The sequence below is a fragment of the Peromyscus eremicus genome, chromosome 3 (assembly GCF_949786415.1).
Source record: "Peromyscus eremicus chromosome 3, PerEre_H2_v1, whole genome shotgun sequence".
Lineage (NCBI taxonomy): Eukaryota > Metazoa > Chordata > Mammalia > Rodentia > Cricetidae > Peromyscus > Peromyscus eremicus.
Window position 1 is genome coordinate 54,480,160 of NC_081418.1, and position 18,399 is coordinate 54,498,558.

The window sequence follows — 18,399 nt, forward strand, 5'->3', positions numbered from 1 at the left end:
ACATAAACCCTACTGTGGCAGGACCACAGACCCAGACATGGTCTTGGCAATGTCCAGTCCCCAGGTGCCACTATAGTCCCAGGTAGCAGCACAGGCATCTCAGATTGGCATGGCCCCCAGGGCAATGTGGTCCTCGGACACCAACATGGCCTTAGGTGGTAGCCCAGACCTCTGGCATCAGCATGGCCTTTGATGGTATCAGTAGCCATGAATATCAACACAGACCTTGGCTACAGTAGAGCCAAGGACCCAGACCTGGCCCTATGCCACAGCCTGGGCTCGGAGGTTACCATGGCTCTGGGTAACAGCACAGGCCCATCTGGATTAGCATAGCCATGGTGGCAGCATGGCCCTCGGACACCAACATGGACACGTCTGATGAAACCTTAATCACCTGCACAGGCTCCAGTGGTTACCAAAACCATGGATATCAACACAGATATGGTTCTTGGGCCTGGATGTCATCATGTCCCCCAGTGGTAGCACAAGCCACTCAGATCAATGTGACTCTGGAAATGGCACAGCCCTAGGACACCAAAAATGGCCACAAGTCGTGGCCTAGATCCCAGCCAATCCCATGGCCTTGGTGGCAACATAGGTCATGAATGTCAACACAGACCTCTGCTGCAGTAGGACCATGGATCCAGACATGGCCATAGGCAGCAGCCCAGGCCTGGATGTCTGTAGATGCCTTTAGTCAGTACTGACAGTGAGGACCTAGGCTGCCCTGTGGATGTCTTCGCCCACCTGAGCCATGTGGGCATTGGGTGCGTTCCTGGATGCCTTCAGCCATCCTGGACCATGAAGACCCGGGCTGACACATGGGTATCTTTCACCTGCCTGAGCTGCATGGCATTAGGTGGTCCCATGGATGCCTTCCTAAAACTATATATTTATCACATACAAGATAATATCCTAAAAGAATAGACACCACAATCTCAGTGTTATACCTATTCAATATGGCTGAGAATATTTTACTTAACTTTTTAAGTTTAATTAAAATGTGTCCACATTTGGGTGTTGTTTTTTGTTTTAGAGAGAGTGGGTGGAAGGTGTATTCTTAGTGATAGATGTATCAAGTACTCATACATGGTCTATTTTCTATAGTGTATCAACTTAGGCTTCACTAACAATGCTTGATTTCTCATACCTCTACTGGTTCATCAGAGCTTTGCAGGTCTAGATTATTATCTTTTTGTCACGTGTACTTCTTTGTATTCCCTTTTCCAACCTGAGAATAGTTTAAAAAAGGATTACTTTTCCTATGCTCTTGTACAAATTTGTGATTGGACATAAAGCACAATACTCATTAGTGTTGCATGTATGTAGTATATGTGTATGGGTGAGAAATCACCCATGCATGTGCATGTGTGCAGGTTCCCATGACTGTGTATGCAGATGTGGAGGCCAGAGTTTGATGATGAAATTCTTCCTCTGTTGCTTTACAACTTATTTTTGAGAGAGGTCTCTTACTGGACCTCGTGCTTTTTGATCGTCTAGACCAGCTGGTCAGAGAAATGTGTGCATTCTCCTGATGCCACTAGCTCATCACTGAGATTACAAACACTTGTCACTGTGCGCAAATTATCATGTAGGTGCTGGGATCCTAACTCAAGTGTGTACTCATGCTTCTGCAGAAAGCACATTATACACTGAGCCATTTTCCCCAGCCCTGAAACATAATGTTCTTAATCCCATGTTTGTATACTTTCTTTTGAGAAATGAAGTGATTACCAAGATGTATGATAGAAAAATACTTCTTATTTTGACCTCATTTACCTCAGGAAGTACTTCTTGCTCTGGAGAAAAATTGCCCACCACAGCAGCTTTATGTCAGTTGTGCTGGGAAGAAATGATTCTCAGTGGTATCTGACTTTCAGTTGGCTGCACTGGCAGCCTGCAGAGTGAAGTAGTGGATGAGAACAGACACTGAGCAGCAGTCTTACCTAAGACAAGTGTAGGGTCTTGTATGTATCTCCATTTACTTTGATTTATATTTTATTATTTGAAAAGAATTGAGGGAATTATTCCATGTTAGGCTCAGTTTGATTTGGAGCAAATGGCATTTGAAACTCAATTGATAGGCTATTTCATTTAATATTGGCCTAAAAACTCATGTTATAATAAAACAATTGAAGTGCTTTTTGTGTGTGTATGAAATAAGGTGTAGAAGTTTGAATGTATTTGACCCCCAGAAACACAGAGAATGGCATTATTAGGAGGTGTGGTTTTTGTTGGAGTGGGTATGTCCTTGTTAGAGGAAGTATATCAGTATAGGGGGCAGGCTTTAAGGTCTGTTTTGCTTAAACTTCTATCAGTGTGACTATCAGATGACTTTCTGTTGCCTGCAAGATGTAGCACTCTCCGCTTCAGCACCACATCTGCCTGCACACGGCCATGTACCCTGTTATGATGATAATGTAAGAAGAGTTCTTAATTGCAGAGCTGTCTCTCTAGCTCCTAGGGTGAATATTTTCACCAGTTGATTTTGAGGAATCATAAAGTATTATTTTCTATTCTTTCTATTAAAAATGTATTCTTAGAAAGTTTGTACAATGTAGTTTGATCATATACACATCCACTCCTTCCTTCCAAACTTCTTCTGGTCCTTCCCAAAACATCTCTCTTCCATCTTCATTTTCTTTCTTTCTTTCTTTCTTTCTTTCTTTCTTTCTTTCTTTCTTTCTTTCTTTCTTTCTTTCTTTCTTTCTTTCTTTCTTTCTCTTTTTTTCTTTCTTTCTTTCCTTCCTTCCTTCCTTCCTTTCTTTTTCACTCTTTCTCTCTCTCCCTCACTCTGTCTTTCTTTATTCCCCCTCCCTTCCTCCCTCCTTCCCTTCCTCCCTCCTTCCTGTCTTTCTTTCTTTCTTTCTTTCTTTCTTTCTTTCTTTCTTTCTTTCTTTCTTTCTCTCTCTCTCTCTCTCTCTCTCTCTCTCTCTCTCTCTCTCTCTCTCTCTCTCTTCTTTTTTTTAAATAACACATTGAGTCCAGTCAGTGTTGTCTATATGTATATGGTGTGAGATCTTCCATTGGGGCAAAAAAAGACATGCTCTAACAACTCTAAAGTTCTATATTAGTAAACATGATTTTTTTCTAAATAAAATGTCAAATTTTACACTTTTGTGGGTCTTTTTTTCACACAAGCTGAGCACAAAATATTAATCTTAGTAACTGAGTGCCTTAGTCTGATGGTTGTAAATATTTTCCTTCCTTCCAGCACTGATAAAGTGCCCCTCCCTTGCAAAAGTATCCTTTTTTATTGAACTTTTTTTTTTTTATACTCAAATGAGAAACAATTCCATTCTGAAGGACAGGAAAAATACTGTGATGGTCATGTCAGCTTACATGGATCTAGCAACAACCCTGGGCTTGCTGGCAAAGGGCCATCTAGGTTAGTTCACCTTCTGGGTCTATTTGTGAGGAGCTTCCTAGGTAGAGGTAAGGAGATCCGTACTGAATATGGGCAGGACCGCTCCCTGCCCTTGAGGTCCTGGAATAAAGAAAAGAGTGAGCAAGCTGAGCACCAGCATCCATCATTCTTTGCTTCCCGACTGTGATGCAGTGTGATGGACTGCCTCCTTCTTGGCCTCTGTGACTGTCCTAGCATAAGAAAAAGTGTTCTCGTAATGTGAGCCAGAGCAGACTCTTCCTCCACAAGGACTTCGTCAGTTATTTTGCCCCAGAGATGCAGAAAGTAACTAACACAGAAAACAAGCCTATCTGAGCACCTATATTGGTTACCTTTATCAAATAGAACCAATATTGATTGTGAATATTAATAAATGGTTACCTTATCAAATAGAACACCAGTATTGATTGTCAATATTCACAAACACTGAAGTGCTAATATTAGAGTATACTTTTAAGGTTGAAATCCAATGAAAGTCATAAAGTTCATTATGAAATTATACCTAATCAGATCAGGATCCTGAGGAGATACCCTGCAGCCCTTCGATCATAGTGTTCTTATCACTGAAGGGGTGATATAGTCATCTTAGGAGAACCATCGAGTGATGCTAACTATACATTTTCCTATATAGCCTTTATTGAGTGAGGTAGCTACTTTCTATTTCTATGTGGTTGCAATTTTTTTAACAACAATGGTTTTGGATTTTGACAAATGCTTTTTTTTTAAAGTACACAGATTGAGATGATTATTCTTCAGTTTGTTAATGTGACAGATTGCATTAATTCTTTATTTTAATAGTCTTTCTATTCTTTGAAATAAAAATATAATTACATTGATCCACTCCCCTTTCCTTCCTCTAACCCTACCCATGTACCCAGGCCCTTGTGCATGACCTCTTTTTATATATGTGTATATGTATAGTCACACATATGTATATATTCTTAAATATATAAATACACCCTGCTTGGTCCACATAGTGTTACTTGCATGTGATTTTAGAGCTGACTACTTGGTATTGTAAACACATATACAAAAGTTGCTTAATTTTAACAGCTTAAAATACATTTTATGCATTTTGAAGGCTACCTACTTAAAAAGTAAGATGTAGATGGTTTATAGAATAAAGTTCAGTGGTGTACACTACACCTGGCATCACATTACACTTACCAGAAACAATTTTGGATCATTTTAGTCTTTCCCCAAAGCAACTTCAGCCATTGACAGTCACTCTCCATTTCTTTCTAATTTTCTTTTCCCCACATCTTCACCTCAACCATTCCTAGCCAACTTTGTGACTCTATAGCCTTGCTTATTTTAGATATATGTTAGAAATAGAAGCTTAAAATATGGTCTATTATAATCATACTCTCTTATATGACATAACAGTTTAAAGTTTCATCCATATAGCATGTATCAGTACTTCATTTTTTTTGTTGTTGTTGTTGAGTAACATTCCATATAGACATACCACATTTTAGACCTCACCAGTTGACAGCTTGATTACCTTGCATTCCAAGAATAAAATTCTACTTGCTTTGGATGTATTATCCTTCACATATAGTTGGATTCAACTTACTTTTTTGTTTTTTTTTGGGGGGGGGAACAGGGTTTCTCTGTATAACCCTGACTGTCCTGGAACTCACTATGTGGACCAGGCTGACCTCAAACTTGGAAATTCCACCTGCCTCTGCCTCCTGAGTGCTGGGATTAAAAGGTGTGCGCCCCCACACCTAGCTATTTTTTCATTTCTTTAATACGTATATGTATATCAGTGTCATGAGACACACTAAACTAAACTTTTGGTAGTATCTTTGCATAATTTTGGTGTCAGGGTAGTGCAGTTTGTATTTGAACTTTCTTTGGACCACCAATTCCCAAATAATGACAAGAGACTTCTTATTAATTATAAAAGCTTGTCCTTAGCTTAGGCTTGTTCCCTGCTAGCTCTTTTATTTTATTATTACTGTTTTTGTTTGTTTTTTCCAGACAGGCTTTCTCTGTGTTGCTTTGTGCCTTTCCTGGAACTCACTCTGTAGCCCAGGTGGGCCTTGAACTCACAGAGATCCGCCTGCCTCTGCCTCCCAAGTGCTCGGATTAAAGGTGTGCACCACCACTGCTCAGCAGCTCTTTTAACTTTAATTAACCTATTAATCTACATTCTGCCACATGGCTTGTTACCTCTCCTTTACACTGTACATCCAACTTGCTCCATATCTTGCTGACTTAATCCCATGTGCTTCAGATTCTTCTTGAGTTCCTCTCTCTCCCCAGAATTTCTGCCTATTCTCTCCTGCCTAGCTATTGGACATTTAGCTCTTTATTAAACTAATCAAAAGGCACCTTAGAAGGAGACACATTTTCACAGTGTACCAAAAGATCATCCCGCAACAGCAGTCCTTGCATAATGCAGTGGGAGATATCGTTTTTAATTTTCTAAAGAGTAAACAGAGAATTGGTATTATTTCTTTTTCAAATACTTAGTAAATTTCACCAGTAAAATTATCTAGGTCTGAAGTTTCATTTTGGGGAAGGAATTTAATCCTGATTTTATGTCTTCAGTAGATGGAACATCTTTCCAGGCCAACTGGAAGAAAATTAGGGAGCTTTTCATTAGTAATTTTAGGAAATGTGGGCTGTATGTGGTGACCAAGCATGTATCTGCCTCCACCACTTTTGAACTTCCATGCTTACCATTGATTTAATGGTAACTCTAAGGGATAACAAGCAGCCTCAGAATTCCCTTCTGGTGTGATTGCGAGGAAACTAAAGGAGCCACAGGATTTCAATGGAAAGTCCCCTCAGTAGTCATTTCCCCATAACGTAATCAATAAGTCAGTATTCTCACTCTATGCACTGGTTTTCAAGGCTTAATGTGACTGCTTCTGTCTGTGCTGACACCACCGGACTGTGAGATTTGAACTACAGCAGATTAATGAGAAAGCTGCCCTCTTTTGAAGGCACATGGAGGGTTTGGGAGAGGACTTTCTTTAGCTTATTTTACTCCTTTCCCTCTCAATTACTGTGCTGGCTAACACAATCCTTGACCTATTTGAATTTCTAAACCTGTAATATAAAATACATTTCTAAAGTAAATGATTTAGCCATACCCAGTTGCTATGAAGGGAAGGGGAAAACTATGTAGAAGTTTCAAAAGTCAGTATCCAGCAGATAAGAATTCAAATTCTTCTCAAGCCTCCGTTCTGCTTCAGGCATTACTACATGAAAAGATATACTGCACCAGAGAAGGAAATCAATATCAACTTGTGAAAAGCCCAAGTGAAAACGTCTTGAATGAAGTCTCACATTCAATAGAAAGTTCAGAGTTATAGCCGTCTAATTGTCTAGTGAAAGAAAATAAAAATTCGTGACCTTCCTTAGATCATAGACCATGAGGAGAGTTTTGAAAAAGTGAACAAAAAAGGGAAAGTTCAAACTGGGGAGTTTAATAACCCCCTGATAAAAGCCACTGAAAGCTAGCAAACAAACAGTCCAGAATAAAACTCCAAATGAATAAACATGCTAGATTGGAGTGTTGTATAAATAGTAATAATTTTAATAAATTTTTAGTCTCTTTAATGAGTCTGTTATATAATATCACAAAAGACACAATTACCATGGGAATGTGTACAATAAACAATGCATGCACACACATTAAGATACTTCAAGTTAGAGATTTCTTTGGTTTAATTTGTAAGGAAGGTTTGTAATTTTACGTATGTTGAATGACTCAAATGAGATACTTGTTTCTTCACAATTTTCTCAGGTTTTTAAAAGTTTTATCATGATTTATGTTGTCTCATATCTGTCCAGTTTGGTTTTCTAATGTCTCTTTCACCTATTGGAAAAGATACCAGATGTGGTACACGCCTTTAGTCCCAACACTTGGGAGGCAGAGTCAGGCAGAGCTCTGTGAGTTCAAGGCCAGCCTGGTTTACAGAGTGAGTTCCAGGACAGGCACCAAAAGCTACAGAGAAACATTGTCTGAACGCCCCCCCCCCCCCCAAAAAAAAAAGAAAAGAAAATACACCAGAAACAAACTAAAGTCTATCAGTATAACCTTTGTGTGTGTATCTATTTGTACACATGTATGTGCTGAATACCGGTGAGGATACACTCTGATATGCATTTGTGGTTGTCAGAGAACCCTCAGTTATGGCTCTTCATCTTACACTTTTTTGAGTCATGGTCTCCTTGTTGTTTATTTCTGCTAGGTATGCCAGTCTAGCTTGCTTCCAGCTTCTGGGGATTTTCCCATTTCTACCTCCTCTCTCCCCATAGGAGCATTGGGGGTGTATGTGCTTAAATTCCCCCCCCCCCCGAACCTTTACTTGGGCTCTTGGGATTTAAATTCATTTCCTTTTGCTTGTATAACAAGCAGCTTTACTCACTGAATTATCTCCCTTGTCCCAGCATGATCACTTTTTAACAAAAGGGAAAACTACGTTTTCTAAACGTATGTGGCCTGTGGTGATATTTTAATTGTGCTGAAATGTGATTTTATTTGTATGTTAATAAATAAAGTTTGCCTGGAGATCAGAGGTCATAGCGAGCCAGGAATAGAAGTCAGGCAGTGGTAGTCCACGCCCTTAATTCTATCACATGGCAGGCAGAGTTTCTGTATGCTCAAGGACACAGCCAAGCGTTGTGACACGAGCCTTTAATCCCAGTACCAACCATAGAAAATGGAAATTTGTATAGACAGGCGGTGAGGAGGAATTCATGGGGCTGGGCTTAGAGCCAATGAGAAGGCAGAACAGGAAAGCAATAAAAGCGCAGGTGTTGCTGGAGAATTTCTCTCCAGCTCCCGCCACCAAGTCCCGCCAGTTCCAGAGCCCACTTATAAAATAAACACACAGACTCTTACATTATTTAAACTGCTTGGCCATTAGCTCAGGCCTGTCATTGTCTAGCTCTTACTCTTATATTTAGCCCATTTCTATTAATCTTTACTTTGCCACATGGCTCATGGCTTATTGGTACCTTACATCTTCCTTGTCCTGATGGCGGCTGGCCGTGTCTCCCTCACCCAGCTTCCTGTTCTCTCAATTCTCCTCTCTGTTAGTCCCGCCTATACTTCCTGCCTAGCCAATGGCCAATCAGTGATTTATTTACTGACCAATCAGCAACACACTTGACATACAGACCATCCCACAGCACTTCCCCTTTTCTTTTCTTAAAAAGGAAGGTTTTAACTTTAACATAGTAAAATTACATATAACAAAACAATTATCAAGCAAGAATTACAGTTACAATATTAAAGAAGAGATCCTATCTATCTTATATTTGTAAGTTTAAGGTTTTATATCTAACTTATCTTTTATTATAACTAAGGAAAATTGTAAGTATCTAGTCTTTAACCACATCAAAGACCTCAGAAGGATATACTACTACCTGAGAAATGGAGAAGGATATAAGCAACTTTTAGGAGTCTTGTAGGGTAGACAGAGACAGCTGGCAGCCTGGACAGTCATTCAAAGTTCTCTTGTAAAGTTGGGGCATCTGTCTTCAGCCCACAGGCCTAGAGTCTCTTATTCACTTTTCTCTGTGTCCTGTAGAGTGTCTGGCAGTTTTCTCTGCAAAGCAGGAACCTGAAGGACCATTTTGTCAAGCAAAGTTCAGTGGTCACCTTTGTATGGGTCCTGCATGTCCAGTTGATCAGGCAGTCCAGGCAAGAACAGTTTCTTGCCCAAATGGCTATTTTTGTCAAGGTGAAGATAAACTCCGTATGGAGTGTCTTCGATGCCCATCCTCCTCTCTGAAGTAAATCGGTGCTGTCAGGAGCAGACATGTCTCACTGTCCAGAAAGTCTAAATTTTTAAAACATTTTAAATGCCATATTCTGTAGGTCTTTGAAGTGTTTGAAGACTACCTATCTATCTGAAATATAACTATGTATACCTAGAAGACTTAACTAATATGGCTACAAATATGATTATCATAGATGACTAATTATTAATCTATTTTTTAATTATCCATTATAATTTTAAATGAGTTACATAAACATAATACCTCAAACAAGAATAGAAATATATATACAGTATAACAAAATTAAGTTTAAACTTGTATCAATAAACTAAAATCTATAGCGATGTAAAACATTTTAAACAAGTTGTTACTCTTTAAAAGTAGGTTCATTAATCTACCCTTTCATCCTATCATATCTAAACTATCTCCTTTTTTTCTTTAGAAAGAGATTGTATTTATAATCAACCTGCTTTAAATAAAAATATTGGTTTTTCTCTGTCTCACACCAGAGGGCTCTTCTGATTTGGGACACAAGAATCTCTTAACCATTTTTTTTTGAGCAATATGTCTGGGTTTAGAGGGGGAGTGAGCCAATTCCATCTCTAAAGCCAGCTTGGTATATTTGGGAATTTGGGCGTAGCTTCTCTTACTACTTCCTGCTGGAGGGGGGCGCTGTATCTTATGGGGACACAAAGAAAATTTTAGGATCATGGAGTAGTCCATGAGGCTGTATCGTCTGAGCCAGTTGCCTTGAAACCATTCTGGATGTTGAGTCATCTGGGCCATGGTGTCATTGGAGACCTTTCAGGGGGTCTTGGCTGGTCAAACCTGATGTATCTTAATCTGGAACAAATCCATAGTCTCTGGCTTTCTGTGGAAACAAAAGCAGAGACTCTTTTCCAAAGCAACATATCCTTATATCCAAATTTTGAAGTCAAGGTACCTTTAAAATATACATTTTGGCATAACTCAACAGCTTTTACAATCAAATGTTTTTCTGCAGTTACGAATATCAAAGAGAACATAATCCAGATTCTCTGTGTGGTAGCCATCTTTACGTGGCTTATTTTTTTATATTAGCTTGAGCCTATTGCTTTAAACTGTAGCCTTCTAAGCCTGAAACGGCACTGGTGCTGTGGCTGCTGGTTCCGCCCACTTCAGCTTCCCAACATGGCGGTAGTCCGTTTTCCGCCAGCTCTGGGAGCCATCAACTCTCAGAAATAGTGGGTCTATGCTTCTATCAAAGCAGCGTGTAGCGCAGAAACCTCTTTTTTGTTTTGTTTTGTTTTGTTTTGTTTTGTGCTAGCAAAGGCTAAATTCACCACATAGCTTAATGTGCCATTCGCAGAGGCCTCATTCCCGCCATACGGCGGCAGGTCGAGCACGCACGCTAGGAACCCGCCAGTAGCTCAAACCAGCAGCTGCCGCTCATTTGAGAGAGATAATTAGGAAGCTGTTTTTAGCTCCGTTTTAGAATCTTTTTACTCAGGTGTTAGGTGGAAACTCTTGCCAACACGTTGGGCGCCATTTGTTGCTGGAGAATTTCTCTCCAGCTCCCGCCACCAAGTCCCGCCAGTTCCAGAGCCCACTTATAAAATAAACACACAGACTCTTACATTATTTAAACTGCTTGGCCATTAGCTCAGGCCTGTCATTGTCTAGCTCTTACTCTTATATTTAGCCCATTTCTATTAATCTTTACTTTGCCACATGGCTCATGGCTTATTGGTACCTTACATCTTCCTTGTCCTGATGGCGGCTGGCCGTGTCTCCCTCACCCAGCTTCCTGTTCTCTCAATTCTCCTCTCTGTTAGTCCCGCCTATACTTCCTGCCTAGCCAATGGCCAATCAGTGATTTATTTACTGACCAATCAGCAACACACTTGACATACAGACCATCCCACAGCACGCAGGTTAGATAGGGAGAAGCTCTCATGTGGGAAACTAAGGCTTGGTGGTAAGCTAAAGGGTAGTCAGTGGGTCTTCGTTAATTCTCTGATCTCTTCGGCTATTGCCCCTGTATTTGGCTCTGTGTTTCTTATTTACTAAGACTGTTTAGAATTTCATCTACAGTGGCCAGACCCTCCAAAGTGGTATAAATAAGTGCAATGAGTTTGAAGAACTATATAGGAATAGCTAGCAAGTGTGAAGATGCACATACCCCAAGAGCAGCTAATAGTTACACATTCCATTCCCTGAAATTGAAGAATATGTCTATATCTATGTCTGTATTTATCTATCTATGTATCTTTGTATGCACAGGGACTAAGAGCTACGTAGGAATGTACAGGTGCTGTGTGTATATAGTCATAATTATTTTATATTCTTTAAACAGAAAAAATTCAGCAATAGGAATCAATAAGTAGTTATGTTTTCTTCTTATTTATTTATTTATTTATTTATTTATTTATTTATTTATTTATGATCAAATTTCACTTGTTTTCTTTGTTGGACTTTAAAAGGGCTATTTAGCTTCCCAGTTTTTGGGTGGGGATCTCAATTTGTAGCAAAACCTGGTCTCCTGGAATTAACTAGGTAGTTTAGCCTAATCTTGAACTCCAGGAAAACCACATGAATGCTGTTGTTAAAAGGTATGATCCATCATAGGTCTTATGTTGGGGCTCCCACTTTTGCAAGTTTAATACCCTCCTTTGGCTCTTTAACCTTTGGTACCTCGTCAAAGATGCAAACATAACTGTTTGGGTTGGGAAGCAGGGATGGACTTTTTGTAATATACTTGTGAAAGGCATATTTGATCCTCAGTTTCCCACATGCTTTCTCAAGATTTTTTAGCGTCTGCTTCATGCTTATTGACAGGTGGTGTTTGTGGGCCTCATTCTTTCTTTGCTTCTGCATTTGTTGTCCACACTCTGAACTCTGGTGATCAGGGCAACAGCTTGAATCCTAGGGATCTGGTGTCCTCAGGTTTATCATGGCTTGTTCATCAATGTTTCTTGTTTTAGCTTTTCTTTTAGTTTGGCCATTCCCAGAGATAAGAATATTCATAGCATCATCAACCATCTCAAGCCAAGGACATTCTGAAAGTCCTTCATCATTGTGGCAAGGACCGCTCATCATCTTGGTTAGATTTGACTTTTTCTGGATGGCCATCCATAGGTGGCCTGAACAGCATACCTCACTGAAGTAAAGGAAGCCTGTGCTCTGTCCAATAGCCTAAAGACCAGGGTCTGGAAGTCATGGGCTATCAGAATGGTCACTTCTGGCTACTCAGGCCCAAGTCATGGACAGTGTCTGAATCCCTATAGACTGTGTTACAGGGGTATAGCTATGATGGCTATGATGGCTGTAATGGTTTAAGCATCACCAACATTGAGATATATTCTTTTAAATGAATATTAAATTGCAATTAAAGTGAATAAATCATATATATATGGTGGTATTTCATTTGTACTGAAATGTGATTTTAATTGTATGTTAATAAATAAAGTTGCCAAGAGATCAGAGCTAAGAGCCTTACCTGTCTGCTGCAGCTAGCCTCTTCAGCCAAGAGACCTCTCGGAAAGAGACCTACTTCCTGTCTGTTTGTCTTTATATAGACTTTCTGTTCTGCCTTCTCATTGGTTGTAAAACCAACCACATGACTGCCTCACCACTGTCTGTTGGCTGTATCCTTGAACACACAGAGATCTACTTAGCTTTGCCTACCAAGTGCTGAGATTAAAGGCGTGCACCACCACCACCCAGGTTTTGCTATGGCTCTAATAGCTCTGACCCCTGGGCAACTTTATTTATTAACATACAATTAAAATCACATTTCAGTACAAATAAAATACTTATATATATATATGCATAAAATACAAAAGTAAGACTTTTTTTTTTTGAGATAGGGTTTCTCTGTGTAGTCTTGACTGTCTTGGAACTTTCTCTGTAGAACAGGCTGGTCTCAAACTCACAGAGATCTGCCTGTGTGTTTGAAGTGTGATTAAAGGCGTGTGCCACCACCACCTGGCTACAAAAGTGCAACTTCAAGTAAAAATAGTGCAAGTTGTATGAGTGTGTAGTAAGAACAACAGAACTTATCTGTAGCTTGGATACATGCACAACACCATCATGACACTGAAAGACATCTATAGTCAATGTATAAAAACAGGTGGGCAAGGCAGAAAGGTTCACACCTTTAGTCCCAGTACCCAGGAGGCAGAGGCAGGTGGGTATCTGTGACTTCGAAGTCAGCTTGATACACATAGCAAGTTCTAGGGCAAGGGCTACATAAAGAGACCCTGTCAAAAACAAAACAAACAAAACAAAAACAAGCTATAGGTGGGATATGAATGTTCATTTAGGATAGTCAGTAGCATTGGAAAGAAAAGAGTGATGTTTCTATGTATTTTTTTATTTATGGGTAAGTGGCACATGCAGCTATTTTATGTATACTTTTCTCAGACTGAAAACCTTTCATAATTTTAAAAACTTTTAGTCTGTTAATTTTGTAGTATTTATTGCACCTCAATATTCTATTATAAACCATTTAACTATTTTTGAATATAAACTTTATTATTATTATTATTATTATTATTATTTTTACTCATGAAAACCTTTACATTTGTAACTTTGCCCCAATGTGTAATTATTTCTTGCAGGCATTTCTTCTTAGTGAGATGCTATGACCTTTGAGCTCTGAAATGCCAAATCTTGTTCTTTCCATCTCATCCTAAATTTAATTATTTGATTTTCTTCTCTTTCTTTTGTGTGTTTTTTTTCTTACTCCTTCAAGATTGGATGGGGTTATTACTTCAAAATATTTGTCTTAAAATTTGATGATAAAATGACAATAAAGCAAAACAATAGCTTCATTTGCTGATACATTTTTTCAAGAGCATTTATTTTATATTTATTATTTTAACTTTTTTTATTTATTTTGTCTTTCACCTCATGTATCTTGATCCTATTTATTTTCCCATCCCTTCATATCTGCCCTCTCTCCTTGCAACCTCCCTTCGCCCCAAAAGAAAAAAAATTAAGAGAAAAAAAGGAAAAAAGGAAAAATTTTGTCATGGAAGCTGTAGTGTGTCACTCAGAGAGTTATGCAGTAAACCCCTTTGTCCATATATTTTGACTTGCAAAGAGTCATTGGTCTGGTTTGAGGCCTCTGGTTTCTACTTACACTATTGATGCTGGGCCCTCACTGGAACTCCTCTTAGATATACTGTTGTTTGCTCTGTGCCATGGATATCTGAAGCTTTGGGTTTGCAGGACCAGCCCCTTCACAAGCTACTGCAGGTCGTATATGGGGGTAGATGTTGGGGTGGGCCAACTTATAACCCTGGTTCTGGGTCTGGGTAGTTCCGCTTGCTGGGTCTTCCCTGTCCTCACAAAAACAAACAAACAAACAAAAAACAAAACAAAAACAAAACAAACAGAAAAAAGAAGTAGTAAAGTGTAAAGTGTGCTCAAACCACCTTTCCTCAGTAAGTATACTTATCAAAGAGGCCTCTCTTTACAGTAAATGGAAGCCGTCACAGAAAACCACAACTGGACACAATAAGAGAGGTCAATGGATTGTGTATGGAGCCTGTTCCCAGAGGAGAAATCTGCATCACAGCTCTGGCATCTATGGCTTAGGGAGTATTGTGGAGGAGGGATAGAAAGTTCCTATGAGGCAGAACACCAGGAAATCTGCTGGCTGTGAAAGTCTCTCCTAAAAATGGCTGCCGAAACAAGACCAGAACAACAGCAATATCAGTGGGCATGTTAACGTGGAGAGGGGAAAAATTTCGTGGGGCCCCATCCCTAGAAAAAGAACTACAGGCAAATACTAACGGCTAGGAGAAAGAGAATTAGCTTCCCCAGGGATGAACCCTTTATTTGGTTGTTCAGTGAAGAATGATCAGCTTTGAAATGATGTGTATATTTATTTATACACATAATAAATATAAATATATTATAAATATATTTATATATTTACACATATAAAAATAAGCAAAGAAAAAGAGGCTACCAACTTGAGAGGCTGACATGGTTTGAGGGAGGGTAACTGGAAAGGGATGGAGGGAGGAAAGAGAGGGAGGGAATGATATACTTAAGTCTATTTCAATCAAAAACATTTAAAAATCTTTAAAAAAGTATTTTAGTAGACTTAAGCTGAAGGAATATATGTTGAAAAATTCTGTTGTGACATTTAAAAGCAAGTTAAAAGCATCAATATTTCTGGAAAGTTTTAGATACTTGATAATGATTTACATTACATCATGTTAGATTTTAAAATACAAACATAAAGGTTGGGGAAGTTAAAGACTGTCCATTCTGTAGGAGTAGTAACAGCAAGGGCTCTCTTCTCCAAAGGTGTTGAAGAACTTTTACTAACAAAGACTTGGTGATTTTAAAAGTGAATATCAAATTATTTACAGCAGAGACATACTAAATTTATCCAGCCTGCTCTTCATTCTCCTGTGAGTTGAGTCATTAGTCCCAAAGTTAATAGCTCTAATAGGACTTCAGCAAAAGGGACAGAACAGCAACCTCGGTGACAACAACATGGTGTTGGGCAGCCATGATCAGGCCGGGCATGTGGGGATATGATGAAGACAGGCCTGGGTAGGAGCTCTTGGCTTCTAAGATTGAATATATGTTTCAACATGCTGACAAGAGCTGGTGAAATGATGGTCTTTTGATGATTTATTAATTCAGGGCAGTCACTTTAAATACAGTGGGAGCATATGGATTATTTTTGGTATCTTCTAATTGTCTGGTGGGTCTGATATTATTCTATTGATTGCACTTTTCCATTGTGTGTCCCAAAGGCAGAGAAGGGCAAACAGCAATCATGAAATATGAATGAGATGCCTCATTAACCTTTGGGCTGTGGAGGACTTGGAAACATCTAATCTATGTCTTTGGCACTTAGAGCTGGGTAACACCTCAGGGGGTGCAGGGAGAGAGGTGGGGCTGCTTCCTTTGCTCTGGAAAACTGGACACCAAGGGCTGATGAGACGCCTATGCTCACAGAATAGGCTCCTGCTTCAAAGATTCTGAAATTTGAGCAAACCTAAACACTAGTAATGCCTGCTAGAACTCAGATCGTGCTGTCTGCAAAGACTTAAATACATTCTGGGGTATATTGTCGGGATTTGCTGTTTATAGGTACTCAGGCATCTGTCCCTGGGGCATCTGTGACCCATACTTTGAAAAACATCCCATCTAAATATACTCAACAAAGAGGTGTTATACTGACAAAACAGAATTCTTTTGGCTTTTAAAAGAGCATGTGAAACTGTTTTTACTTTGGTGTATTTTCATTTGTAAGAAATTTCCTTCAAAAATACATGATTTGGGGGTTAAGCGTATTAGTGTCATATTACCAGAAGTTGCTATCTAGACTCTTTATGGCATGCCTGTCTAGACGTTACAGTAGCCTTTCAGACATAAATTTATAATTATAAAAGTACTGTCTATTAGAGGAAACAGAGCTCAAGAATTTAATATTTTCAGGCATTAATAAAATGTGACAGACATGGTTCTGGAAGCTGACATTGTATGATGTCATAGTCAATAACAGACAGGTTTTTAAATTAGCATGAGAAGATAAGTAGGCAGAAGCAATAGCACATGAAAGCCCCAGCTTCACAGCGGGGCATATGGAGATGTTTAAAGAAACAAGAAAGGGAAAATTGGTTCCAACTGAAGCAGCGCCTCCAGTTCCCTCAGAATCCACCCATGGCGTCACCTGGTGATGAGTGTCTTGAGTTGTCTGAGTCAGTGCATCCTCCCTGTCTTCTCTTCTCATTGTCTTTAGCAGGCCCTCTCGTTCTGTAACCTGTCCTTTCACAGCACTGCTTTCAGTTAATTTATTTTATAGAGCAGCCGCTTTCTCATTTCAACTGCTTTTCTTCTGCCCTTTGACAGGGCTGCCTCATGCTTGAAAAAAAGATCTACAGTCAGCCTCCCCTTTCTCTCTTCAGTAGAGAGGTTTAAGAAAACTCTCCACAATTGTGAAGCATAAAGATTATGACAGCTACACGCAGCACAAAGTAGAAAATAATACATTTAGAGATATTTAGATATATAATAATAAGCAAAAAGGTATAAAAATTTAAAATTCATGAAAATGTTCAGGCACTTTCCATAACTCTTAAAATTGTCTGTCCCTAACCAGCTCACGGTGCAAGTGTTAGTCATCCTGAACCATTTGCCACTTTATCTGGTGTGTTGGTTTATACGAACTGCGTTCAAGTTTGTCATTTTTGTTTTGGAGTATGTATTGCTTGAACACACACACACACACACACACACACACACACACACACTTTTATTTGTTTTAATACATTAAGTTTAAGGTGAAACAGATTTTCCTGTGAGGGTTGATAGGTTTTGCTTCATTTAAAAACATTGGTTCTGAAGTGACACAGACCTCTCTAGTTATAAAAACCATGTTGTATTGAACTTCTCAGAGCAGAGTGGTAAAAGAAACGAGAGGGGGTAGGAGAGAGCCTGAGCAGCCAGCTAACTTAGCTCCTTCATTTCTTAGAAATAGGATCTGAACAAGAACGGGAGCATGGGCGACCAGTGACAGAGTTGGGAGTGGAGCTCATCAGTGGATCTTCACATCTTGACAGTCATGCTTCACATTTGTGGCCTGTGTTTCCCACAGACTGTGTTCATCAGCTCTTTGACTTTATTTGCACTGTGTTGTGCTACTCCTGTGCTTGAGCCCATGCTAACATCTCAGATGCCTAGATGGGAATCAAGGAGTTTCTGCTCTCATGTTGTTCTGAACAGGATTTTAAATACTGATCTATAATGTTAAAAAGAGGTCTGTGTCTGAGCATATTTGATCTGCATCTACTCCCAGAGCCTGATGGTGAGCATGTCTGTGTTCAAACAAAATTATAACAGAACTCTGAACCCCAGGCTGCAATGAGTTTGATCTTGCTCGATAGCTCCTTTCAAGAGTTACTTTGTCAATTAATTAAGAATTCACTTTATTCTAGAAATGTCAAATACCTTAGAATTATGTTTCTTGTAAGTAAAGTGATATCTGGGAGAAATTATGATGTAATATGAAATCTAGGCATTCTTTCAACAATTATTTATTTGGCTGTAAGACAAAGATAACACCTACCTCCTTGGATTTTCTGTTTTAGAGATGAGAACATAAATAAAAATATAAATCAACAGACAAGATAACCCCAGATTCTGATCACAGCTGTGAAGTAACTAAACATGGCACTGTTGCAGGAGAAGGGTGATATACAAGAAGAATATCCTGTAGATTCGATACTTGGGGTGCA

General features: G+C 39.2%; 1 long non-coding RNA gene across 1 annotated transcript in view; it reads left to right on the top strand.

Annotated features, from left to right (window-relative positions):
• Window positions 1-18,399, top strand: part of LOC131905803 (uncharacterized) — a 40,591-nt gene that overhangs the window by 21,365 nt on the left and 827 nt on the right. The gene's annotated exons all lie outside the window — the stretch shown is intronic.